This window comes from Notolepis coatsorum (assembly GCF_963971535.1).
Source record: "Notolepis coatsorum genome assembly, chromosome: 18".
NCBI classification, from domain to species: domain Eukaryota; kingdom Metazoa; phylum Chordata; class Actinopteri; order Aulopiformes; family Paralepididae; genus Notolepis; species Notolepis coatsorum.
This window is the reverse complement of record NC_140182.1, coordinates 13,895,782-13,923,661: the sequence shown is the minus strand read 5'-3', so window position 1 is coordinate 13,923,661 and position 27,880 is coordinate 13,895,782.

Sequence of the window (27,880 nt, the reverse complement as noted above, 5' to 3'; positions counted from 1 at the left end):
GTGCTCCTAAATAATTTTTCCGGTTCAGTACTGTCGAGTCTTGACTTTAGGCACAAGTAGCTCCAGATTCTGGGCCCCATGAAAGAATGTATTTGTTGGCCCCCAGTGAATGCGAGCGCGGGTAAGCGCGCGAGATAATTTTTTTTGGCAATTTTTTTATTGATGAAAACGCATAATATGGTTTTTACCTATACATTCGGATCAGCAGTTCAGCACCTGCACTGTTGGTGGGTGAGCCTAGTAAAGGATGTCGCATTGCGTTCATCTTCAATGAATGGACCAATGCAATAGTCTACCAAAGCCCCCCCTCTCTCTCTATATATCTCACACACACACACACACACACACACACACACACACACACACACACACACACACACACACACACACACACACACACACACACACACACACACACACACACACACACACACACACACACACACACACACACACACACACACACACACACACACACACACACACACACACACACACACACACACTTCAGAAACAAACATAGTATCAATGAGAGCATCAATAATACACCTGAGTGATGTCTAGTAAAAAAATAAAATAAAATGTGGGCCCCCCCCCCCCAGTGCTGGGCCCTTGGAATCATCCTAAACTACCCCCGTCACGGGAGTCTTCAATGACGTTTGGATGGTAATCCATTTTGTGAATACATTTGTTGAAACAACATCTTTGTTGGCAGATGGCTCCTGCTATCTTAACATTAGCAAGCTAAACGTGCATAGCGCGACTAACGTGCATAGCATTGGTTCATTTCCTGATAATGTATGACAGTGACCCCTGCTCACCGCGACTCGTTGACTGTGTTGCGTCCGTGTGTTCATGCGTGACTTTCAAATGATTGTAAACACAACATAGTACTGTGATATTCTGATATATATCACATTCTTTGTGTAAAATAAACAATTCAACAAAAAAAGAAAATATAATAATAATTAAGATTCGAGTGCCAACATAACGAACAAAGGTCCGAACCTTCGAACGTTTGGGCTCAGCCCTACTGTCAATCTCATTCTCTTCATCATCCTCCCTTGGAGTATTGGAGAGGGCTTGATATCTATTCCGGACTTGTATTGTGATTATTTTCTTTCAGCATGCAGACTGTCTCCGCTTGCCGTTGATCATCAAATGGTCGATCTGGTTCTTGTCTTTCCAATTTGGCGAGAGCCATGTCAGTCTGTGGATGTCCTCGTAGTGGAACAGAATGCCTCCTTTAACCATGTTGTTTGATAAGACGGAACGCAGCTAGTCTCTCATTTATTTCGTCGTTCATTACTTCACATTCATGTTTATTGTGGGGGAGAAGGGGGCGTAACTACTGATTATCAAAATTATGTAGATATCTGGGTCTGTTTAAAACAATGACGGGTATACAGACAGTATTTTCAACATCGCAATAAAACACTACATTTCCAGACCTTTAATGTCTTTGAACCAAAGGAAATTCTGTCAAGACTTCAGAAGACTTCTCTGGGTCGAGGACCATGTTGCGTCGGTATTTTCCGCTTGATAGTGGCATCATCAGAGGAATGTTTCATCACAGAAATCTCCTTTGGTCTTCGCCCGGGGTCATCTCAGGACTAAATGAAGAACCTCTGCTAGCTGTCGGCCCCCCAGTCGGCTGAGGGCTCAGTGACCCTCTTCTCCCTGACGAAGCGCTTTTTGATTGATTGATTGAAAACTTTATTAACAGATTGCAGAATGGGTACAATACAGTACGGCTCAATACACACAATTGTTAAGGGGATAGAGACCAGAGAAAGACTTTCGTCTTGTTTACATCAGGGTCCCCCATTTTAAATTCATCATCCTCTGGATGGTTTAGAGTCTCCATGCCAGTGTTGTTGTGGACTGATTTTCAGGACCGGTGACTCGACTTGGACTTGAGCACTGATGACTTGGACTTGGACTAGGACTCGAGCATTGACTGCATTCGGACTCGGAAGGTGCAGACGAGGACTCGGACTTGTTAATTGATAAATACAGTTATTAATTTCTAATCATTTGGCATATATAAGATATTAATATCGTAACATTATAGCAATTAGCTTCATAGAGTAATGATTCTGTTATTAAATCTGGCAATTTATTTTTGTAGACCTCTGTAGACATATATAGACCTTTGTATACATTATGTATATAAGTGTCTCCTGACTCAGTAACTATCAAGAAACTGATGATTGAACTGAAGGTTATGGAACTATGATAATGTAATCTGCATTATTATTTCACAATTAAATCTCAATTTCGCATTGGACTTTGGCAGTTCCGAATAATTTTCACCATTATAACATCATATATTACAATGATATGGATAACATTGTGATGTGAATTCTATGCCATATTTCCAACCCTACCTTAACGGAAACAATACATACAAATATATTTCGCTGTAGACTAAAAACACATTTCTTCAATCAATATCTGAAATAAAGAGGAAAAAAAGACATTAACCTTCTTACTCTCCTATACTACCACTCCTCCTACTATACTATTATGTCTTATGTCTATGCACTCAATAGTCTGCAGCACCCAAGTTTCAGCACTGTTTGATGATCATTGTTACTCAGCTGATAGAGTTGAACCCTTCCTGCTGACTTGTCGTACAGAACTTGTAAGTCCCTTTGGATAAAAGCGTCAGCTAAATTACAAAATGTAAATGTATGAAGATGGCTTTAATTAATTCAAATGTATCAACAAGACCATGGTTCAGGGACTAAACAGACCCTTAAGGCTCAGACATTAAGGCTCAGACATAGTCTAGAAATACAGGTTTGCCTTTCATCCTGTAGTCCAGATGTACCAGCTGTATCAGCACACTTGCCGAGCCATATTGTACACAAACCGCAGGAAAGATTATTAAGTGGTGCGCAGACATGTCTATGCAGACAAATGCTGAGTTACACTATTGCATCATTTGAGTCCACACAGACCACAGCAGAGTCCAGGGTCTGCATGCAGTATGTCTCGACTATGTTTAAAGGAACACGCCAACATTTTGGGAAATTAGCTTAATCGTCTTCTCCAGAGAGAGAGACAAAAAGATAGATACCAGTCTCCTCTCTGTGTGCGTTCAGTAGAAAGCGATCTGGCTGCATGTTAGCCTAGCTTAGCACAATGAATGGAAGCGGACAGTGCCGGTTAGCCTTCGGTGGAGGCGTTAGTTGGACAATGCCTAGGCTAACCGGCACTGTCCACTTCCATTCATTGTGCTAAGCTAGGCTAACGTGCAGCCAGATCGCTTTATACTGAACGCAGAGAGAGGAAACGGGTATCTATCTTCTTGTCTCTCTCTGGAGAAGACGGTATAGCTAATTCCCCAAAATGTTGGCGTGTTCCTTTTAGCCTTTTAGCCCTTGCTTACACCTTGAGGCTTCTGTGGGTTTTTCCACACCTCAATATTGTGACTCAGTCTTAGGCAACATTACCTGTACCGGGGTGGACCTACACAGATCCGGCATGAAAGCAGAAACGGAAATCAAGGGGGAAAAGTCTACCGTTGTCCAATCTGATTGTGGATATAGACCGGTGTTGAGATGCTGCGCCGCTTCTTCAAAGGCGTCGGCATCCCACCTCAGTCCCTGTCTCATAGTAAACTCTGACGCCTTCGCTTGCGGCTGGGATGGAGAACCTGATGAAAGCTGTGGTGGAAATAACAAGCGGAACTTCAGTCCATGGTATTGAATGTTGAAGATTTAATGGCGTAGAGCTGTATGGGGATCTTCAAAAGAGGGGCTTTGGTATAGTGATAGGAAATCGCATATTGACTTGGACATCCATGCAATGAGCTTATTGTCACTCATGAAAGTATTATTCCCGATACTCTATAGGGCTTTTATTTTGGTGGAAACTTTCGGTTTCTCCAGCTGAAATAATAATAACGGTCGCTGGCAGGTGTTATCACTCTTTTTATTTTCTTCTTTTTTATTTTTAAATAAATTGTATTTCCTTGCATTTTTCAAATGTGTGACTAATGTCTTACCTGCATTCTCATCCAGGCTTGGTTCACGTATATTGATGTATTTCTGGTTACTGCTCTTGGTTTGTATCAACACAATGGTATCTATAAATAGAGTAAAGATGAGTCCGTACCGTGAACACAAAGTTAGTGTAACATAAATACTGTTGACATATTACAGTATTGGAACAAATAAATAAATAAAAAACAGACCTAACACCAACAATGTGAAATATGAATAGAAAAGGACTCATCTGTTCGATCGATAATAGATACTCACGATACTTGTGTTTATAAAGCTCTCAATGCACCAGAGTAAAATGTTGTTTGGTAATACTCATCGTATGTACAGTATGCCAATTCAGGAATACAGACAGCTTTTTACAAGGGATGTAACCTGCAAATACGTTATAATCCTTCCTTCAGTTTGTTGTTAAGTTGCAGTGGGATGCATCAACCCTGCATGCACTGCAGTTTGTAGCTCCTCGACTTTTGTACTTAATTCAGAGGTAGCCTGCTTTAGGCTATTTGAATATTTCTATTTTAAGAAACTTTATAGGTCCACTACATTTCAAAGGGAATATCCTACTTTTTATTACTCCATTCCATGTATCTGAGCCCAGCAGTGTCTGTTTCTCTGCCTTGTGTTTCTGTTTCTCCTGAGTCGTCCCACAGCTCCTTGTTCTCCTTCTGCTTTCATCTCACTCCCCTAGCCACGGTGTGTGTTGGGAGCTATGGTACGGTGTGTGTTGGGAGCTATGGTACGGTGTGTGTTCTATTCCCGCTCCTCCTCCCGGGCAGTGTGTCGAAGTGTCCTTGAGCAAGACACTCAAGCCCTAACTTCTCCCGATGAGCAGGTTGGCACCCTGCATGGTCGCCTCTGCCGTCCGATGTGTGAATGTGTGAGTGAATGTAAGGAACAAATTTTAAATTGTATGTGTAACAAATAAAACAAAACTTGCACTTAAAGTGCTTTGGATAAAAGCCAGTGTTTCCCCTACCATTACCTTGAAGGTGCGGCCCGCCCCGTCAACGGGAACCCCTGCCCCTCCTGAAACAACAGTTAACCCAGTTAGCTAGCTTGCTTTAATCCCAGTAACGTTAGCGAGCTAACTAACGTTAGCAAGCTTTCTTCTTTTTTTTTTTTTTACATTAGCAAGCTAGTGAGCTAGCGTTGCCACAGACGGCTATGTTTATTATTTATGTTGACAACGACAAGCGGGTTAATAAATTTACTCTGAAAATCTGCTCTGCTCTGATAAACTGACACTTCGGTCAGAGCATCCAGTGTGCACTGCGGGTCTGACAAGAACAAGTTACAGGTTGAAAAAACCCTCAGCTCGGAACTAGGCAAAATCTGCATATGGCTCGCTGATAACAAACTATCATTACACATGGGCAAAACAGAGTCCATTCTCTTCGGTTCAAATAACAAACTCAGCAAGACCGACGGCTTCTCAGTTACAGTGGGTGACAATATTGTCACAAGGAAAGATGAAATTACCTACCTGGGTTCCATCCTAGAGGCCAATCTTTCCTGTGACAAAATGGCATCCAATGTAATAAAAAAAGTCAACCAACAAACTCAATTCTTGTACCGGATCTCCTCTCTGGTAAACAAGAATACCCTGAAGACTCTGACAGGAGCACTCATTCAAGGGTACTACGACTATGCTTGCACCTCATGGTACCAAAGCACCTCAAAGGCGCTAAAAACTAAATTACAAACATCTCAAAACAAACTGGTCAGACTACTGCTTGACCTTACTCCTAGAACCCACCTCACCCCTGCCCACTTTGACAACTTAGGATGGCTTAGAGTAGACGACAGAGTACAGCAACTTGCAATGGGCCTGGTCTACAAGATACACTACACGACCAAGGTACCCATGTACATGTCAAAATACTTCCCAAAGGTCAGTGAATACCACGATCACAACACCAGAGGGAGCTCCACAAATCATGTTAAACCCAGATTCGGCTCAAACAAGGGTCTAAACACGTTTCGCAATTATGCCACATCAATGTGTTACGCCCTACCCAAAACTGTAAAGGAATGTGAATCACTACCCACTTTCAAAAGCACTCTCAAAGAACACCTACGGGAGACTGCAATTCGAAACTGGCCCCTGTAAATGTCCTAACCCAACCCGCTCCAATGTACAGTAAATTACCTAGTATGGTTTTGTCAATATTCCAATGTACAGTTTTGCTTGTACAGTTTTTACGTCAAATGTATATACTCTCTTTTCTGGACTCTTTTTGTATCACAAACAGTACTGTATTTGTAAATCTGGTATGTCATAAATGTATAGATGTAGCAGTACTGTCTATCTGTATGTCATGTATGTCATATATGTCCTGATGAATTGAAAATGAACCCTGATGTAAACAAGACGAAAGTCTTTCTCTGTTCTGCATCCCCTTAACAATTGTGTGTATTGAGCTGTACTGTATTGTACCCATTCTGCAATCTGTTAATAAAGTTTTCAATCAATCAATCACTCTGAGCCCTCAGAATTTGAGTGAGCTTGCTCTGACACACTGAAAGCCAATTTACCTTATAACAAGATGTGTTTAGCTAACGCCATTATGCATCGGAGCTGTGTTTTTAGCTGTGATCAACATGGCTAACAAGCAAATCAATTCTTTCTATTTTAAGGAATATTCTGTAGGATATGTCGGCAACATAAGAAGCCAGCTACTAGGGATAGCCAGATGCGTGCATTCATTGAGTCTCCCTGCCAGTCCTACCGAACGGACAAGTTAGACAGACACGCATCATCTGACAACCATAGAGCTGCCACGCAACGTCACGTGGAGTTGATGAAAGGTATGTCATGTCTGTTTTAATTTCAATCAGAACTTCGCAACAGACTGCAGGTGGAGGATCTTGCAGCCTGCATGAGAGTTTCCATCAATGGTCCCCCAGTTAGGGACTTCCACTACCAGGAGGCCCTTGAAATGTTTTTCAGGAAACCTAGGAAAATCAAATCAAGTGCAACCATTGGCTTTGTAAGGGTTGTAAATAGTTATGAGTGTTGTATTTTGTGCCTCCCTGTATTGTGTGTTGTAACTAATTTATGTATAATTGTAAATAAGTTAATTGTTAATATTTATTTACCTAATTTATGTGCAATCATTTCATTTCAGCAGCTCAGTGTAGAGAAATGCACCGATACTAACAACCGCCTTACTTTGGGCGTCTTTGATAACACTGTTGACACCACGTATCCGTGATACGTGCGCCCCGCGACAACACTAGTCGTTTCGGGGGGCCTACCACCCCCCCTGAAAAAATCGTAGGGGAAACACTGAAAGCGCTATATAAATGCAGTCCATTTACCATTATGCTTAAGCTTTGCATAGCTGGAAACATTTGTTGCAAGGTGATTAATCAGTCAGTTGACTTCCGTGCCAAGCTCCTGAGCTTCTGGCCACTGCACTAAAACACTAGATTTGTTTACAGGATAGCTACTAACTTGTCCATTCTCTTTCATTGAATTCTACATTGTTACACTTCTAGAACGTCATCACTGATACTGTGCGTTGTGTTTCTGGTGCCAGAGTGTGGTCTCGTGCAGAGCAGTGAGTGAGTGGAGTCAGCCGTTTAAGAGAATGGTAGGCCTATACCGCAAACGAGTTGTAAGGAAACTATTTTTAAGTGAAAAGCAAAAAAAAATAAACAAAACAAACAACCGCTGACTCATTCACAGATGTGGCTTTCAGTGTTAATGCTGGCAGTGCATGCATTGATTTATGGATGTCCACTGGTAACGTAAAACACCTATTTTACACACAATTGGCAGTGTTAGCGGGTGGGAAGCGGGTGGGGTATGTGCGACTCTTACTGGTCGGTCTGCTGCCTGTTCAGCAGGGAGGGGATCTAGGGGGAAATAGCGTGAACCTCCGCACGCGTTACGTTCCCCCAGTGAAACTCCTCGCTGTCAGGTGAAAAGAAGCGGCTGGCGACTCCACATGTATCGGAGGAGGCATGTGCAAAGTTCTACACCCTCCCCAGGCTGACAGTGGGGCAATGCGCAACAACCAGAAGGGAATTGGCATAACGACTAAAATTGGGATGGGTGAAAAATACAGAAAGCCCAAAAATAAATAGAATAAAACACCTATTTCACACATCAGACCCTTGCACTGTTTGCTCGATAGTCCGCGGCTATCGTGGCTGGACAATGTCAGTATTGCCATAATGTTAGCAATAATGGGCAAAGCAAATTACGGACCACGTTCACCTAAAAACAATGCTGATTTATTTTGCACATAATCTCACGCACATTGAACAACTCTAAAACTCGTGTGTGTAGCGTGATCGAATCTGCGTTGTGTCTGGTGTGAGGTGGACGTAGACACGGACAACGGTACTCAGTTGATGGTGTTTATTTCCTGTTAACGAACCACAAACAGCATATACACATGGTATCAGTTACCATCCTCGCCGTGGTTTAGTCCACCTGTGCTCTCGTTCTCAGCAAGCACAAAGAGCGCGTGCGCACATTCAAAACAGCGCGCAGTCTACAGTTACAACCATTAAATACATGTAGCTCAGTACAAGTCAGCTTCAGCAAAAACATGTGAAACAATATGAAATGAAAGGCAGTGTGTAAGCATTAATTAAACCAAAATACAAAAACAACGGTTCATACCTGTTAACGAACCACAAACAGCATATACACATGGTATCAGTTACCATCCTCGCCGTGGTTTAGTCCACCTATCATGGTTTAACAGAGTATGAGTTAGTACACGAACGTACTGTGGCTGTTGTACACAGGGCGAATTAATGTCATTACACAACAGGGTATTTCAGTACCAAAACCAAAACATAAATCAACTTTACAAGTTATACAAAGCAATTAAATCCCATATTAGGTAACCGAAAGTGCGTACCTGTGCTCTCGTTCTCAGCAAGCACAAAGAGAGCGAGCACTCCCGCCGGCGTGTCTCTCGTCGACAAACCGGCTAAACCATTGTGTACGTTAGTTGAACGTATTTACAATACAACAAATATTCAATGGAAAGATATCCTATCTTCTCTAAACCCATTATAAAAGACCCAAAAGGGATTTCGTTTAGAGAATCAATAACTCAATGTGAGGAAATTAATATAAACTAATAACCAAGGCACCCCTCCACAACACTAGAGTGAGCTCGGTCCACTTTGTTCCTTCAAAGTAAGAGTGTTTCCGTTTTGGCCTATACTTATTTAAGATAAAAGATAGCAGTTTCTGTCCATGATTCTAGCATAACAACTTCACTCTGCTACATACTCCCCTACTGACTTATGCCAGATCATGGACAGTGTTCCCTTCAATCAACTCAACAGCGTAAGTACAAACCAAAGAAACAGAAAATAATAAAAATTACAATAAGTCAACGCGTCACATGTAACTCAGTGTATTCCCTTAATTCCAAACCTAGAAAATAGGTTGACCAGCTCAAAAGCTATCCGATGAAGGATCAGGAAAAATAAAGGGTAGCTAATCCCTCATCTAACCACAGGCAAAAAAACATGCCATGTACATATTTATACCATGGAATACACCAAAATTACCAAATCATGTATAATGCAATAGACAACCGTAAGTAAAATCTGAATCACCTTTTAAGATGACAGCAGAGTCCTGACTCTCTGTACAGCCATCGTCTGAATGAGCCTGTTAACTGGCCTGATGAACCTCCCCAGCCTAGTATAAACCCCTTGAGGCACCCCAACTACACTCGGTTTGACAGTGACAATGGCCGACCCAGGTTCACACACTGGGACAAATAAGGATGAACTACAGGGGGCCTTCCCCGGAGCCATCATGTCCTCAGTGCCTGACATGACCGACTCAGGTTCACTCACTGGTACAAATACGGATGCACTACAAGGGGCCTCCTCCAAAGCCATCATGTCTCCAGTAAATGATTCCACAGTTGTCGTGTCTGACGACTGATCACTATCCTGATAAACAATTACAGAGTACGACTCCTCTGATTCAACATCTGCATCTGGTCCCTCCATCCAAAAGTGGCGTGGTTTCTTCAGTTTACACTCCTGCTCCTCACCATTATGTGTCTCAAGTGTAATTCTATGATGTTGATCACTAGTCATGCTCCCCACCTGCTCCTCTGCTGGCTCTGATACACCCATCCCTGTCATGGTATCTACTACCCACTCCACACTGGACTCAGGAAGATGAGCAACCCACCGGGCAGTCCTCAGCTCATCCTCAACAGAATCATCTGTCATTTCCTCACTCGGAACAGTGCCAGGAATAGACACCTCAATCTCTGGCTCATCCCATGACGGCAGAGGCAGGAAATTGACGGGCATAATCAAGTTCCTATGAACAGTCCTAATCCTCCCTGTGACAGGATGACGGATACTGTATATATTCAGCCCACTGTTTTTACACACTACAGTATAGACGGCACTCTCCCAGCGGTCAGCTAGCTTTTTCTTGCCTCGCTCCCCCTTATTTGCCAGTAAGACCCGATCCCCCTTCTCTACCGCATGTCCCTTTAACTGTCTGTTATACACCTCAGCTTGCCTGGTCCGTTGCTTCTCAGCATGCTTTTGAGCAAGTGCCATTGCTTCCCTTAGATCCTTTCCCAGTGACTGGACATACTTATCCACATCCACCGTATCTCCATCCAAAAGGACACTCTGAAACATGACATCGACAGGTAATCTTGGAGTGCGACCAAACATCAAAAAGAAGGGTGGGACCCCCGTGGTCTCATGCACTGTGCAATTATAAGCAAACGTCAAAGTGTTCAACATCTGAGGCCATTTCACCTTGGAACGAGGTGGCAAAGCACGGATCATACTACCTAAAGTGCGGTTTAGACGTTCTACTTGTCCATTTCCCATAGGATGGTATGGCGTGGTATGGGATTTTTCAACCCCTGCCATCTGAAGCATTTCTGCTATGAGTGCACTCTCAAAATTAGCTCCCCTGTCGCTATGAATGCAGGCTGCAAAACCATACACAGAAAAAAAATTATTCCAGAGCACTCTGGCCACCGTCTTTGCAGATTGATTGGGACACGGATAAGCACACGCTAGTTTGGTAAAATGGTCAGTTATAACAAGCACATCAATGGACTTATTATTGGCATCCTCAGCCGACCAAAAGTCAATACACACCAACTCCAGTGGTGCAGTGGTGACTATAGATACCAGCGGAGCCCTAGCCTCCGGCTCAGGTGCTTTGCTCAGTACACATCTCTTACAATGACTCACATATTCTTTGACATCCTTTTCCATGGAGTCCCAATAGAAACGTTGTCTAGTGAGCCACAATGTGCGCTGCTGGCCCTGGTGCCCAGCCTCATCATGTACCCCTTTCAGCACCTGTCCTCTCAGAGCGCTCGGTACAACATATTGAAAGACCTTCTTCTTACTCACAACGTGTTTTGAAACACGGTACAACACTCCTAATTTTGTTGTGAGTTTTCCCCACTGTCTCAGTGTGCGGTTTGTTTCTTTCGACTCATGAACTCTCTCTCTTCGAGATGGGCGGCGGCCTCTATCTACAAAGAATTTGACTCTACCAGTAACAGGGTCTAGGCACTGCTTGTCGTACAATTCCTCATGAGTGAGGACAGGCAATGGGCTCTGTCCCATGGACACCAACCTTTCTAGCTGCTGCACATGAGAGACTGCTCTCATAGCGGCGCCATCCTCCCAACAGCGATGTGTGTGGAGTACAGCAGATACCTCTTCACGGGATATGCTCCCACTGTCACTACCCACCTCACCACTGGCCTTAACTGAACTCTGAGTGGACAACCCTAGGCCCTTCCTCCTCACCTCTGGTTCCTCACAGGTAAGACGGAACATGTTTTGCACGTCATCCACCTCCAAACCCTTAGCCTCCCTCAACAAGACATCATACGAGGTCCTTGTCAGCCTGTGCATCACCCTAGGCTTAGTAAACGGCTCCCTGCTCAGTGCATCAGCTACTGTATTTTTAGGCCCAGGAATGTACTGAATGTCAAAATCAAAAGGTGCCAGCTTAGCCACCCATCTCTGCTCGCATGCATCGAGTTTTGGCTTTGTGAGGATGTACTTAAGTGGATTATTATCTGTCCACACTGTAAATTTATGTCCTCGCAGCCAATGGCTAAACTTGTCGTGTATAGCCCATTTCATGGCGAGAAACTCAAGCCTATGAGCGGGATATTTAGACTGAGCATGATTCAAAGATTTACTAGCAAAAGCTATGGACCTGGCTGTGCTACACCCTTCCTGCACTTGTGAAAGCACAGCTCCCAGTCCACTAGTGGACGCATCTACAGACAATAAAAATGGCTGAGAAAAGTCAGGGTGAGCCAACAGCGTTTGTCCCACCAATGCGGCTTTTAACGCCTCAAAGGCCTCCCTACACTCCACAGTCCAGTCTGCTGCACTAAGCCTACGGAGGGGGGCAGCTCTCTTGCTTTTTACTTTGCCTCTCCGTGGCTTTTTCACACCCGTGGTCAACTGAAACAGTGGTCTTGCAACTACAGAGCAGTTCTCAATGTAATGTTGATAATACACCATCATTCCTAAAAATGACCGGATCTTATTGGCAGACGGGGTGACCCCATCCGACTCCATAATATCGCGCTCCGTCACACCCACTATCGCCTGCACCTTATCGGGGTCTGTGGCTATCCCTTCCCGAGAAACAATGTGTCCCAAAAACTTCAGTGACTTTCTCAGAAACTGACACTTAGATGGAGACAACTTCAGGTTGTGTTCTCGTAAACGCTGAAATACCATCTCCAGCCTCTGCAAGCTCTCTTCTTCCGACTTGCCAAAGACCAGAAGGTCATCTAAGTAACAAAGAAGACTCAGTGAGTTCTGATCACCAAAGATTGTGAGCATCATTCTCATGAACGTAGCTGGACTGTTACAAAGCCCCTGGGGCATACGGTTATATTCATGTAAACCGAGAGGAGAGGAGAACGCAGTGTATTTCTTATCATCCTCATTCAGTGGGACATTGTAATACCCGGATGTCAAATCCATAGAACTGAAAAAGGCATTGCCTCCTAACGCTGCAAGTACATCTGCTTGATGAGGTAATGGATGTGCATCTTTCACAGTACGAGCATTTAACCACTTGAAATCTGTGCACAGTCTCAATTCCCCATTCTTTTTCCAACAAAGAACAAGGGGGGATGCATACTCGCTACTCGACTTCCTAATTATCTCCCTGTCCTCCATCTCGTTCAGAGTCTCTCTCAACTTTTGGTAATGGGCGGGGGAGAGCCTCCGGTAAGGTAACCGAAAGGGCCGATCGTCAGTCAGTCGGATACGGTGACAGAAGCCACTAGCCTCACCACAATCCAACCGGTGTCTAGAAAACACATCCTCATAGTTCTCAATTAGATCAGTCAGTCTATCTTTCCAGACTGGTGAGACCTGACAGTCATCAACTGACAGGTTCTGGAGCCCTAGACTAGCCAGTCTATCGTTCCCCCTAGCTACATTGTTGCTAGCACAACTCCTAGCTGTCAGACTGCCGTGAGAGCTGCCACTACTCACTCTACCGGCATTCTGGTGGACTGACGTGTCCGTATCATTGTCAAAATCTTCTAATGCAATGCATGGATATACGTCAGCCACTTTTGCATTTCTTCTCAAGGTGATAGCCTTGTTAGTCGGATTTATTATCTTGACAGGAAGCCACCCATCCCCCCAGAGAGGTGTAACTACCCTGCCAACTAGTATGTTACGGTGCACACAACGAGAGGCGCTGGGTTCAACAATAACAGTACTTCCCATAGAAAGTTTTGTCTTGGGTGGGAGACGACCCCACACTACATGCTCACTCATCGGTTCAAGTGTTACGGCCTGTTTCAACTTGACTGTTCCCACTTTGTCAGGAATTTCCTCCCCCCTCCATCTCTCAAGATTGGCCATGAACCTGATAAACTGACTGTTTTCGTCCTGACATGGTGACTCAGCTTTTCCCAGTATGCGCCAGTAGGCCCCCGTGGATTTGAACTGTCTAATTAAGGGCTTCATCACATTGGTGCCTATAATGAGCTCATCTACCTGACCCTCCACTATCAAGACTGGTACTATGTATTCAAAACCGTAAAGCTTAAGTTTCAGCTCACACGTTCCCACCGGGCTAGTTTGTTTCCCACCACACCCCACAAGAACAACATTGGTAGTCGATATTAAATCACCCGTCACTACTCCTGCCTCCCTCAGCCGAGGAACCACATCAGCGCGCAGAGAAGTAGCCATGGATCCACTATCTAACATCCCCTGTAACTCAACCTTGTCTCCTGTCAATACGGTGGTGAAAAATAAACTGTCACTTTGGGATGTTCTGGTCACATTCTGCATAATTACTGTCTTGTCTTTGGGTGCTGCTTCACAAACAGACGTATATACAGACTGGATATCATCATTGCAATTGGAGGAAAAACCATAGGGGCCCACATTGTCCTCCTTTGAACGAGGGCCGGCTAGTTTTCCTGGGGGGGGCCAGCCTGTCTCTGACCAGGGGGCTGTCTAGGAGTGGTCTGCCCACAATAGATACCAATATGCCCTGGACTCAGACACTTGAAACACAGCCTATGCGTCCTACAATGCGTCCTAGTATTGTGCTCCGAACTGCCGCAAACCTGACATTCTTGAGAAGGTCTGGGAAACTGTCTCTGGGGGCCATTTTGTACATAAGGACCATTTTGTACGTAAGGACCATTTTGTACAGACTGAGTGTTGTTGCCTAACGCCATTTCTAACACTCTCAGAACCCTATCCATTGTGTTATTCTCAGATACAGGCGTCAGCTGCTCTAGCTCTGGACTACTGACAGCCACAGGTGACGCGATTTGTTCGTGATTAACAACCACCCTCTCCTGTGATGACTCAATGGCGACCACTTGTTGTGTCAACCGACCTCGACTTGCTCTATGTTCTCTCAAATATTCATCCAAATGTCCCTGCACCTCACCTGCTGTCCACTCACGAGATGGCTTACTTTTGAACACTAAGGACAACTCCTTATCGGGGCAGTTACGGATGAACATGAGAACTAGATGCTTGCTCAGGCTAGTCTGAGATTCCCCCTTACTAAGAAGACACTGCTCTGTGGCTTCTGCTGCTTTGTTAAGCCTAATCCAATAGTCAAGAGGATTCTCGCTTGCATATGCTTTGACTGCATAAAAGTCAGCTAATGGAAGTTCTGAATGAATAATATCACCAAAATGTTGTCTCAAAATGCTAAAAATAACACCCACCTCACTGACAGTTGAGTTGCTACGCAGCCATACTTTGGTAACGTCCCGGGCCCTCCCCATTAGCTTGTTCATAACCTCCTCAACTTGTTCAGTTCCAGTACAGTTATTTTTCTTTCTGAGATACGTCCTCATGAGTTCCTCCCACTCAAAAACAGAGCACTTATCTGTGCTGTCCCCTCTAAAATAGGGTGGGGCGTTTGCATCTGAACGTAACACAAGATTCATTTTGGATGCATCAATCACAGTATTCCCACATTGGTCAGGTTGGAACGTCTGTTGGGGATTTTGAGAAGCTAATACAGGTGAAATCCCTGTGATTGTGTTCTGCATTAACGTCATTCTAATAGCTTCCCCTATTTCTGACCCAATGGATCTTATCAAATTGGCCATTTGACTGGGGGATGTTTCAACACTAGTGTTGTTAATTTCACCAGGTGAGGGAACAACCGGAGTGAAAAGTAACGATTGGGCATTTCTCTCTAAGTGACCCTCTACACTCCTCCTTTCAGGACTAGAAGAACCTGAACCACCTGGACTCCCCGGAGTAGACTGCATAACCGGTGTGTAATCGAGAACCCCTCTCCCTCTCCCCACAGTCAAGTTCCCTGTAGGAGTGTTTCCTACATTCAAAGTCATTTTCAATATCAAATGGTACTTTTACCGTTTTACTCTTCAGTGTGTTTTAGGTAACACACTCGAAATCAATAAACTTGATTAGAGACTATCTTTTTCAAAGGATTCAGTGCTCTCCAGCCTCCTCAGGAACAGACCTCAGGAACAGGCGGCGAATGCAGCGTCCCCGTGACCAGGTCGCGCCAGCAGCATCCACGCGTCTAGGCCGCACATGAAGCCTCCACGTCTCTCCAGCTACACCGGTGGTCGGCCTCTGCTGACCCGTTGATCCGGCTTGTCTCGGCACCAGTTGTAGCGTGATCGAATCTGCGTTGTGTCTGGTGTGAGGTGGACGTAGACACGGACAACGGTACTCAGTTGATGGTGTTTATTTCCTGTTAACTAACCACAAACAGCATATACACATGGTATCAGTTACCATCCTCGCCGTGGTTTAGTCCACCTGTGCTCTCGTTCTCAGCAAGCACAAAGAGCGCGTGCGCACATTCAAAACAGCGCGCAGTCTACAGTTACAACCATTAAATACATGTAGCTCAGTACAAGTCAGCTTCAGCAAAAACATGTGAAACAATATGAAATGAAAGGCAGTGTGTAAGCATTAATTAAACCAAAATACAAAAACAACGGTTCATACCTGTTAACGAACCACAAACAGCATATACACATGGTATCAGTTACCATCCTCGCCGTGGTTTAGTCCACCTATCATGGTTTAACAGAGTATGAGTTAGTACACGAACGTACTGTGGCTGTTGTACACAGGGCGAATTAATGTCATTACACAACAGGGTATTTCAGTACCAAAACCAAAACATAAATCAACTTTACAAGTTATACAAAGCAATTAAATCCCATATTAGGTAACCGAAAGTGCGTACCTGTGCTCTCGTTCTCAGCAAGCACAAAGAGAGCGAGCACTCCCGCCGGCGTGTCTCTCGTCGACAAACCGGCTAAACCATTGTGTACGTTAGTTGAACGTATTTACAATACAACAAATATTCAATGGAAAGATATCCTATCTTCTCTAAACCCATTATAAAAGACCCAAAAGGGATTTCGTTTAGAGAATCAATAACTCAATGTGAGGAAATTAATATAAACTAGTAACCAAGGCACCCCTCCACAACACTAGAGTGAGCTCGGTCCACTTTGTTCCTTCAAAGTAAGAGTGTTTCCGTTTTGGCCTATACTTATTTAAGATAAAAGATAGCAGTTTCTGTCCAAGATTCTAGCATAACAACTTCACTCTGCTACATGTGCACATATTCATTTAGTTTGACAGTTATTGAGAGTACATTTGTTTAAATATGGCCACCAGTGATCAGTCATCTGGGACATTGAACCCTTCTGTTGTGTTAATTACATCACCGTGAAATGATGTCGATTAAAAAGCAATACCTTGTCTTATAGGGACTGCTACCATATCATTTCATGAAGTTGTAATGCACACAATACAAGGATTCAATGTCCTTGATGACTTGATCACCGGTGGCCATATTCAAACTCATTTACTCTCAATAACTGTCAAACTAAACGAACGTGTGCAAAACCGCTTAGAGTTTTTTGGATGTGTGTGAGATTATGTGCGAAATAAATCAGCATTGTTTTGGTGCCTACAAGAGGTTATTGGCTAAATGTACCAACTAAAGAAAGCCTCCATGGATCCTCCGAGACATCACTTCAACAGTAAACCAGCTGTCTGAGCTTGCAAAGACAAAAATCACAGCAGCGATGCCAGATGGCCTCGGCCTGTAAGGACGCCTTCCCCTGTCTTGTTTGTAAAGGTATGTGTCAGATACAGTATGTAACAGTAGGGGACTTGTACAGTACAACACATTGCCTTAAGTAAATTTTCTTCTTTTAGAAAGAACTGCGCCCTGAGAGGGAGGTTTGCCCTGAGTGGGAGGTTTGCCCTGAGTGGGAGGTTCGAAGGGTCAAGGTGGGTATCAAACAGGAGGGAAGACTGTCAGGTTTTAAACTGTGGATACCAAACAGAGAAGGTAAAGACGACTTTGAACTGTTGAACAGTGATCCAGAACTATTTTATTGCACTGTAAAAAAAAAATTATTTTATATGTCCGCACTTTATGTGCGTCTTTTTTTCTGTTGTGAATATAATCGAATATTATATCTTATAGCTTCTATCCCCAGGCCATCAGGATGCTCAATGAACAATAACACTATGTAACAACCATCAAATGCACTCACAGCACACACAGCCACATGCACACACTCACTTTAAACAAACAACTCACTGCAGCACCCACTTTACACACTTTAGAACACCTAAACACACTTTATATTTATTGGTAAAGAATTTGCACTACAACCCATACCTCATTACACCTGACTGTAAAAATTATACCTCATCCCATTTCTGCTTTGCACTATATAGTATATTGTATATTAGTATATTGTATGGTAACTCAGTTACTTCTACTCTGCATTGAACATTGTACATACTGAACATACATACTCCACGTACGTGACTTCTATTTTTACTTGCTATACTTATTTTATTTTATACTTATCTATTTTTGTCTAGCACAGTCTCTGGAGCGTAATAGAAAGAATAATTTTGTATAAAAGTATTCTGTACTTCTGTATGACAACTAATAAAGAAACTTGAATAGAATATAAATACTTTATTCGTCCCGAGGGAAATTTGGCACTACAAATCGCTCACAGTATACATACATGTGGGTAGACAAAAACAAAAGTCACGAATAAGAAAAAAAATAAAAAATCACTTTGAGCTACAATTTCTCGATGAAAGGTGCTATACAAATAAAGTGTATTATTATTATTATTATTATTATTATTATTATTATTATTATTATTATTATTATTATTATTATTATTATTATTATTATTATTATTATTATTATTATTATTATTATTATTATTATTATTATTATTATTATTATTATTATTATTATTATATTATATCGAAGTAACAATTAAATGTTATTTTCTTCATCAAATTGTTCTTTGTTTAAAACCATGCACTTCTACTGAGCAGAGCCCGTGTTTTCCGCATGCTGTGAGTTTGATGCTGGACACATGTGGAGCGGTGGCTGGTAACTGCAGATCGCTGTCTGAAGTGCAGAGCAGAAGGGTTTGACTCCAGGCCAGGGTAAGGTTCTCTCTGCTGTCTCGTCTGTTTTCAAGGAGACACGAGCGGAGTAACTCGTGCAACGTTGTTTCAAGTGGGGACGGAAAGCGACAGAGGCTGCACGATTTGCATTTCAAGCAAACGCTACAGCTGTTGATTTCATTGATCAGTTCTCTCAGAGAGGAAGAGGAGCTTGCGAGTGAAATTGGCTGTCGAAGTGTAAGGTTGGAATGACAATCTGCAAATCTAAGCTTTTTATTTTTATTTTATTTTAATCACATCAGTTTGTTTACTTGGTGGTTATAGTGTTTGAAAGCCTGTTTGATGATTCTGGAGTGGAGCAGTAGCTGGTAACTGCAATTTGCATCTTTTAAAAAATCACTGTTAATCAAGGAAGTGAATCTGAATCTGAAAGTAGTTAAAACAGACTGATTTGTTTTCATAGTAAAATATGATGAGCTTAGTTTTTAGGCAAAACATTTTCTTTTAATAAAATACTTGAGAGAAGTGATGTGTTTTTCTTTTACAAACAATCAGAGTTACAATATTTTAAGTGCAATTTATCTTTTTGTTCTAAATTGAAACAACCTTTGCAGTTATTTTTGGTAGTACAGTATAGTGCCTCTACATTGACCTTCACAGGTTACTATGTAACAGGTCACACACAGCTTCTGATGATATTTTTGTACAGGATCTCCTCTCTGGTAAATAAGAATACCTTGAAGACTCTAATAGGAGCACTCATTCAAAGGTTATACGACTATGCTTGCACCTCATGGTACCCACAGCCGTAAAGGAATGTGAATCCCTACCCTCCTTCAAAACCGCTCTCAGAGAGCACCTACAGGTGGCTGCAATTAGAAACGGGCCCCGGTAAATGTAAAATTACCCCCCCCCACCCACCCACCCACCCACCCAACCCCCTCCAATCCAATGTACAGTTTCTTCCCCTTCGGATGTATATATATATTTTTTGTATGATCTCTTTTTCTTACACAGTACTGTATATTTGTATGTCTTGTATGTCATAAGTGTCTTGATGAAAAAAAATGGAGGACCCTTATGTAAACAAGACGAAAGTATTTTTCTGTTCTTCATCCTCAGTTGTTAGTATTGAGCTGTACTGTATTGTACCCATTCTGCAATCTGTTAATACAGTTTTCAATCAATCATATCAATAAGATACATAACTGTATCCATGGACCGCGGAACCGGTAGGGCCAGTATGGCCATGGCCCTACCTACTTTGGGGTGTATCAAACATCAAACATTATGTAAACATTTAATATTTTAACATTTAATAATATAATATATCAGCAAATACATTTACGTTCTTAATGTATTGCACTTCTGCACGCTTCCCGGGTTAATTTCCACTATCTGTAAGCCTACGTAAAAAAAATTATAAAAAAAAACGTGAACTAGCCTATCACAAGCGACAAATTCTGTTTCCTAATGATTGATTGGCTATTGTGTCATGTGAGCACACAGAGGTATTATTATTACTAACGCGCATCCATTTCAAATAGCGCTCTAGCCTCTATCTCTAAGCAGACTGCTAAAGCTTAAGCAATAATAATACGTTACCATTGATTGAACGATGAAGCGTCGAAAAATAACTGATTTCTTCGGGTCAAAGTTAACCACCGTCACTCCAGTCAACGATGAGCGGGGGAAACAGCAGTACAGCGATGACAAGTCACACAGTGAGAACCAAACTCAGTTTCAGTCCAGGCTTCTTCGGAGGGGAATAGGATCACGGCTGGAAATGGATTCCCTTTTCAAGGCTGATCCCACGTCCTGCTGACACAGGTCAGCCGCAGCAGCATGGTCCTCGGGGCATTTAGCATGACACCCTTCTTTAGCCCGTTCATTCGCTCTCCCCTTCCCTGCAAGACAGGGAAGTGAGCAGTGAGATTTAACCTTGTATGCCCTAGCCATGTTTTCAGAAAATTACATACCCAAGTACATACCCAAGTAAATGGAAGATTGCTCCACTTCTACAAGGTCCATTTGCATGTTCTTGGTATCTAGGGACACATATGGACCTCAGGGAATTCCCAATGTCAGAAATATTGTGTCTGTTATATGCTTGAGTAAATTGTAATAAACCAAAGGAGAATATAGATTTATTTTTATTTATTTATAAAAAAAAATTGTTGTTGTTGTACTGAACTCGTACCGAACTGTGACCCCAAAACCAAGGTACGTACCAAACCATGGCTTCTGTGTAGTACCGTTACACCCCTACTATAACGTGATCTGAAAGGCACCCAACATAAAATGTATTATTATTATTATCATTATTATTATTATCCTGTGGTCAGTCGCTGACTGCGACAGATAATTAAAAATTGTGATTTTAATTATGATTAATGATATTGTCCAATTAGTTTAGTGCTTTATTAATTGGGTGGCATTCAGAAGGTTGTCGTTCCTACAACATCCACCCGATCTAGATGTAAATACCCTCAAATTAAAGATGAAAGTCTGCACATATTATTTGAGCACATTATTATTTATTGTACATTTAACTCCAAAATCCTGTGGTAATCAGCTAAAATAGCAAGAACTTTGCCAAACGTCCAAATAATTCAGACCTCACTAACTAATAACCTGTTTTACTAATTGAATCTGCCCCTATACTGTGGATTTCAGTCAGTACTGGCTTTACAGTTTTGAGCTTCAAATGTGTGTGAATCCAATTTCCAGATTGAAATCTACAATAGAATGGCTAAACTGTATTTAAACTGCTTGAACTGTACAAGGCATGCTCGTAATGCAGCCAGTGAGATTAAATGAATCCGACCCACATGTGTGCATTCCATGCCTCTGCAACATTTATGATGCCAGTCCAGCCATCTGGCATGTGAGGTTTGACATGTCTTGGATGTGTTGTCCTCCATGTCCACTTCCTCCTGGTGCACCAGCTGCTGTACCAAAGACGTCTTCAAAGGGTAGTCGATTGTTGATTCACCGCCGGCCACATTCTTCAGTCAGTCTGCCTGCCTGCATGCCCACATTAGAAATACAAGTAAGAAGAAATATATAGAAAACAGCATTAGTTGAAGTCATACGTTCCAAAAGTGACAATTCAAAAACATATTTTGTGAATATCATTAACAGTTTAAAAGTATTTTCTTTTCAAATTCATTATTTTCACAACAAGACGACCATTGAAATACTGATGGTGATCAAATTAAATAAAAAAATATTGCATTAGCCTAAGTCTGATGCCTGACTTTGCATATGACCAGGGACGTGCACAGGACTTTAGAGGGGCAGGTGCTCAAAGGCTGAAAAGGGCACTACACTTGTGTGTATATATTAACCGAGCGCGCATAGCGCAAGCCCGATTTTTAAGGGCCCTTTTCGGGCGGGGGCCCCCCTTTTTAGCTCACTTATCCTTGAAAGACACTTTTATCACTGACTTAAAAGGCCCATACATCTCTATAAATGTTCAGGGGGGAGGGAATAAGTGCTTACCCTACAGACCCCAAGAAGTGCTGTATATTCTGTATTGTTTAATATAAATGCATTTTTTATTCCAATCCCGATTTGTATTTGAGATTCCCAAATCCCATCGGACTTGACTTCTTCGTGTCCCTCAATGAGTGTAATACCAGCATTCAACTGTATGCGCCACAGCGGTTTCTATCATCATCATCATCACCACCCACGCTATGCATAAAATAGGTCCGCGGAGAGGCACGGTGAGGAGGCCGTGCAAACTGCAATGGAATATGGGGCATCTCTCTCTCTTTACCTAATATTTTGATTCTATCCTGACATTTTTCAGTTGGAAGGGCAGTCTATATGCGTAACGGTAATTATTATTATTATTATTATTTTTTTTTAATGGGCACTTTTTTGATGAGGTTCAAAAAGGCAGGTGCTCAAGCACCCCTTGGCCTCTATGTGTGCACGTGCCTGCATATGACTGTGGTCAGCATTTTACTTTCATTTGTATGTTTAACAAAAGCAGTAATTATGTACCATTTTAGTTACTTTAATTTGTATCTTTAACAAAAGCGGTAATTATGTACGGTGGATGATAATAAAAAGAAAAACTACCTCAGCAATATACCTTCAGCAATTTCAACTTGATTTCAACAGTGAAAATGTTTAATTTAAATAGCACATATATAGACAACCTTGCCAGCAAGCCGTGACAGATAATTGGCTTCTTGTACAGAAACAGAGCAGCATTCCTATGATTAGTAGAGGAGGATTGTTGAGTTTTGGACTATGGTGATGTAATATATTGCTGCTGCTCCCACTCTAATACCCCTAGACTCGGTCTCTTACTCTGCCCTCTGCTCAGATTCATTACTTGTGACAGATAGCTTAGATAGCTACTCACCATTGTTTCTTGTATAATAATGTTGGTTGGCTTCTCTTGCAGAAAGGCGTAATACAAAAAGCCATAAACGCGGTGCGTGATTTTCAAAGAGCACAACATGTAATCTGTATATCAGAGCTGAACATAAATTTAACTTTTTAACCTCTTTTAATCTTTGCCACCTTTTTGTAAGGGTCCACCTGTCCTAGGACCCTCCCCTCCTTTCCGTCCTCCTCAACAGCCCCCACCTTTGCACATACTTTTCCATGGACTTCCTCCACCTGCCGGACAATTCTTGACATTGCACCTTGTACATTTATGTCTGCTCTATATGTCTGTCTTTCTGAGTGTTCTAGCCATCCTGCTGTTTATCCCTGTGTACCTCTTGCAGCTGGAGAAGTGGTATTGTCAATGGCATTTGTTTTGGGAGATTGGTGTTCCATTCCAATGTACAGTAAGGTACACTTTTCGATGTTCACAATTAACTCATAATCTCGACATAATGAGACAACTCTCTTTATTTAAAGTGTATGTTTAAAGTGAACGTTTAAAGTGAATGTTTAAAGTGAGTGTTTAAAGTTTTTTTTTTTATCCACTTTTTCTCCCATTTTTCTATATTTTCTCCCATCCCAATTTCGTATCATCCAATTCAACCCTCCCCTGTCACGAACGCTGTTTCTTGCCTCCCACAAGTCGGCTGCAATGTGGACTAAGTCATACATAGCACAAGTCCCCTCCGGTACTTGAGGTAACAGCAGTCGCATCTTTTCACCTGCGCAGCTCGATCTCTCAGTGGCAAGGAGTAACGCGTGGGAGGCTCACGCTGCCCCCGACACTTCCTGATTCTACTGCGCAGGCGCACCAACCGACCTGTAGGAGTCGCTGTCCACAACGCCCGATCCCCACCCATCAGTTTCCCACCCCCTAATACGGCCAATGTGTATTAGTATGAACGACCAGCTAAACTGAAAGCAATGTGGAGAGCTGGGCTTGAACAGGCGAGCCCAGCGTCTCCGCATTCGTGGCGAGCGCCTTGCCCACTACGCCACGTAGCCGCCCTGTGAGTGTTTAAAGTTAATGTTTAAAGTGAATGTTTAAATACTTTTTTATTAAAAACAGGCTAAGCTGAAATGTCTATGAAATGCATATTTGTGTTGCGAAGATAGTTTCTCAACTTTCATCAAACGCAAATGGGCAATAGCGTGTCCCGCTCGAGTCTCGTTTGTGTCAACATATTTGAATAATGACTACGACTAGTTCCGGGATCCATTCAGCTGTCTTTCTCTCTCCCCAGCCTCAGCTTCTAGTTTGGCAGCCAAAGATGAACTCGCAGAATGATCTACAACACACACTAGTCTCAAATTGCCCAACTTATCTCCACACCGCTCTAGGATTATGTAGGCTACGATGCATGGTGAGTAACTGAACCCTTGAGGACGAAGAACCATCTACTGTACGTCCATTTTGACAACCATGTAATTTTTACTGTGAATGTGATAACTCACCCGGAATTACGGTCTATAATTTCTTTCCCCCAGCGCCCTAGTTGCTCGTAACTTTTCAAATTGATGATCACACATTGTCTTTTTTAGATTAGGGTGGAGCATGAGGTGTCCGCTGAGGTGAAAGGAACACACTTACCATCTTATCCAAGAAGATAGATGCCAATTTCCTCTCTGTGTGCTCAGTAGATACTGTAGCTTTCCAGCTGCAAGCCAACCTAGCTTAGCATAAACGAATGGAGGAGGATGCGTAGTGACTAGCCAAGTGTTAAAACTCTGGGAAAGGTGTTAGTTGGCCAACGCCTATAGGCTAGCTCCTACACAGACGGATAGCTCTCTACTGAACGCACAGGAGAGGTAATTCAAGTTCAAGTTCTTTCAAGTTCTTTAATAGTTGTCATACAGAAGTACAGAATACTTTCATACAAAATGCTTCTTACTGTTACGCTCCAGAGACTGTGCTAGACAAGATAGTATCAAATAACATAATAACATAATATAGCATGAATTTAGAAGAAGAAAATGAGGTCACAGTGTTCGGTATAGACATATGTACAATGTTCTGAGTTACCATATAATATACAATACACAATACTATGCAGTGTACTAATGTACAGTACTATCTAGTGCAAAGCAGAAATGGGATGAGGTACAATTTTAGGTACAATTTACAGTAAGGTGTACGAGTTGTAGTGCAATCCTTCATCCATAAATATAAAGTGTGGGGAGTGGGTGCTACAGTGTGTTTGTTTAAAGTGGGTGTGTGCTATAAAGTGTGTGGAGTGGGTGCTACAGTGTGTTTGTTTAAAGTGAGTGTGTGCGTGTGGATGTGTGTGCTATGTGCGTTTGGTGGTTGTTGTTGTGTAGTGTTCATTCATTGTTCGTTTAGCAGCCTGATGGCCTGGGGATAGAAGCTTCTTCTGAGTCTAATTGGTATCTATCTTCTTCTCTGACTCATAATGTTGGCATGTTCCGTTAAGGTTGAGGTTGAGTTAAGTGTTATATTTATATAGTTCATAAACACCTTTTTAAGTGAAGATTATGATACTTATCGTATCATTATCTTATCATTGCAGCTTGGCCAAGTGACGACACAAGGTTGGTTGTGATTTTAAAGGTATATTTTCACTTACAGTGTGTTTGCGGGTGCATGCGTATGAGCTGACAGTGTAGGCCTAACTGTATGTGCAGGAGTAGTAGGTGTGTGTGTGTGTGTGTCTGTGTGTGTGTGTGTGTGTGTGTGTGTGTGTGTGTGTGTGTGTGTGTGTGTGTGCGTGTGTGTGTGTGTGTGTGTGTGTGTGTGTGTAGGTGTGTGTGTAGGTGTGTGTGTAGGTGTGTGTGTGTGTGTGTGTGTGTGTGTGTGTGTGTGTGTGTGTGTGTGTGTGTGTGTGTGTGTGTGTGTGTGTGTGTGTGTGTGTGTGTGTGTGTGTGTGTAGTATTATGTGCGTTTGTGTGTTGTGTACCAGCAGCGAGCATGCAGGGAAGTCATGCAACATGCAGGCATTTACCCAACAAAGGCATTCATCTACTGCTGTCGCACCAGTGGGTTCCTATCACACCACACAGCGCCACGCTGAGCTGCACTTCGACCCTGTCGTTCCACCAAGAGGAACTGCACCGGAGTACCATAGCTTTGCCTGTACAGAGACACCGGCTGCAATGGAGAAGAGGGTAAAGAGGAGAGAAGCGTCTATTTTTGGAATTAACGAGGGGAACATAAAATGAAACAGGGCCAATTTGCTCATCTGCCACTGCTTGAAGTGAAGTATCAAAATTGTGTTGCGTGCCACTGACATTAATGTAATTAGAAATAATAATCATTTTAATTATAATAATTAAACAGTGCTATATACAGTACAGTGCCAATGTAATGTTTTTTTTGGGGAGTAAAAATGTTTCACAATATCTCCGCCGACAATGTTAATCTCGCTTGTGTCTTTGATATTGGCTTTGTACACCGCAGGCGGGCATGTTGAAAGGTAGTCGCGGTTCAGTTCCTTGGAACATTTTCAGATCCCCATCTTCCAAAGCAATGATAGTATTTTGAGGACATTGTTCTGTGTAGCATTTGGAGATAGTCACAGGGTTATTGGAATCTGTAATGTCGCCGAACTCTACACTGTAAAATAAAAAAAATGTTCAACTGGAAATTCACTGTGTTATTTTACAGATTACTTTTGTTTTTCTACTTTAACACATTCAAAGCCGGCCGCATATGACCAAATTAGGGCTTGTAGGCCAGCGCTTTAATCAATGGGAGGACGGGGAAATTTTGCGAGTGCTTAAAATATATCTTAAATTATGGCTATGGGTCTAATACACCCCTCGCTTATCAATGACTTGCTTGCAGTCAACATGTACGAAACGGATTGTTTTTTCATCAGTACATTTCCGTTTGATACCGTTTTGAATACGAGTATAGTTTTGGAGATTTCTAGTAATTCCAGAGAAAACGCGATAATAGCCCATTAGTGGAATACACAAAACACGTTGTCATTTTTCGGCTGATTATCGAATCTTCCTGAAATCAATGCTAGATCATTATTATTATCCTTGCTTGTGCATACATGAAATGGCCCTCATAGCGCGGCGCCCCCCCCCCCCCCCCCCCCCCGCCCCCCCCTCCCCCACCTCCTGAACCCAATGGAAAACAGCCACACATACACACACAGATACAGATCAAGGATCACATTTATATATAATGTTCTTGCCTTGTATCTGATGTAATGCAAAAAGATGTATCCAATTCCTGATCGTCATTCCAAATATTGATCGCGTTTATTGATCCAACGTTAATCCACATAATCCACGCTCCTCCCAGCCTCCCCAGTCAATGTGGTAACACGATACTGCTTGCCCGAGAAGGGAAACCCGGGCAGATTTTTTTTTCTGATGCACATTCCCAGCCAATCCAATCCAAAGATGTGCAATACCATCCGGGAGACGATAGGCGGCGGTATTTGCCCTTTTGCGAGCTCAGACCCATTCCCAACGATAACATCAGGTTGGATGGATGAAAATGAATGGATATCGCTAATAAAAGAAAT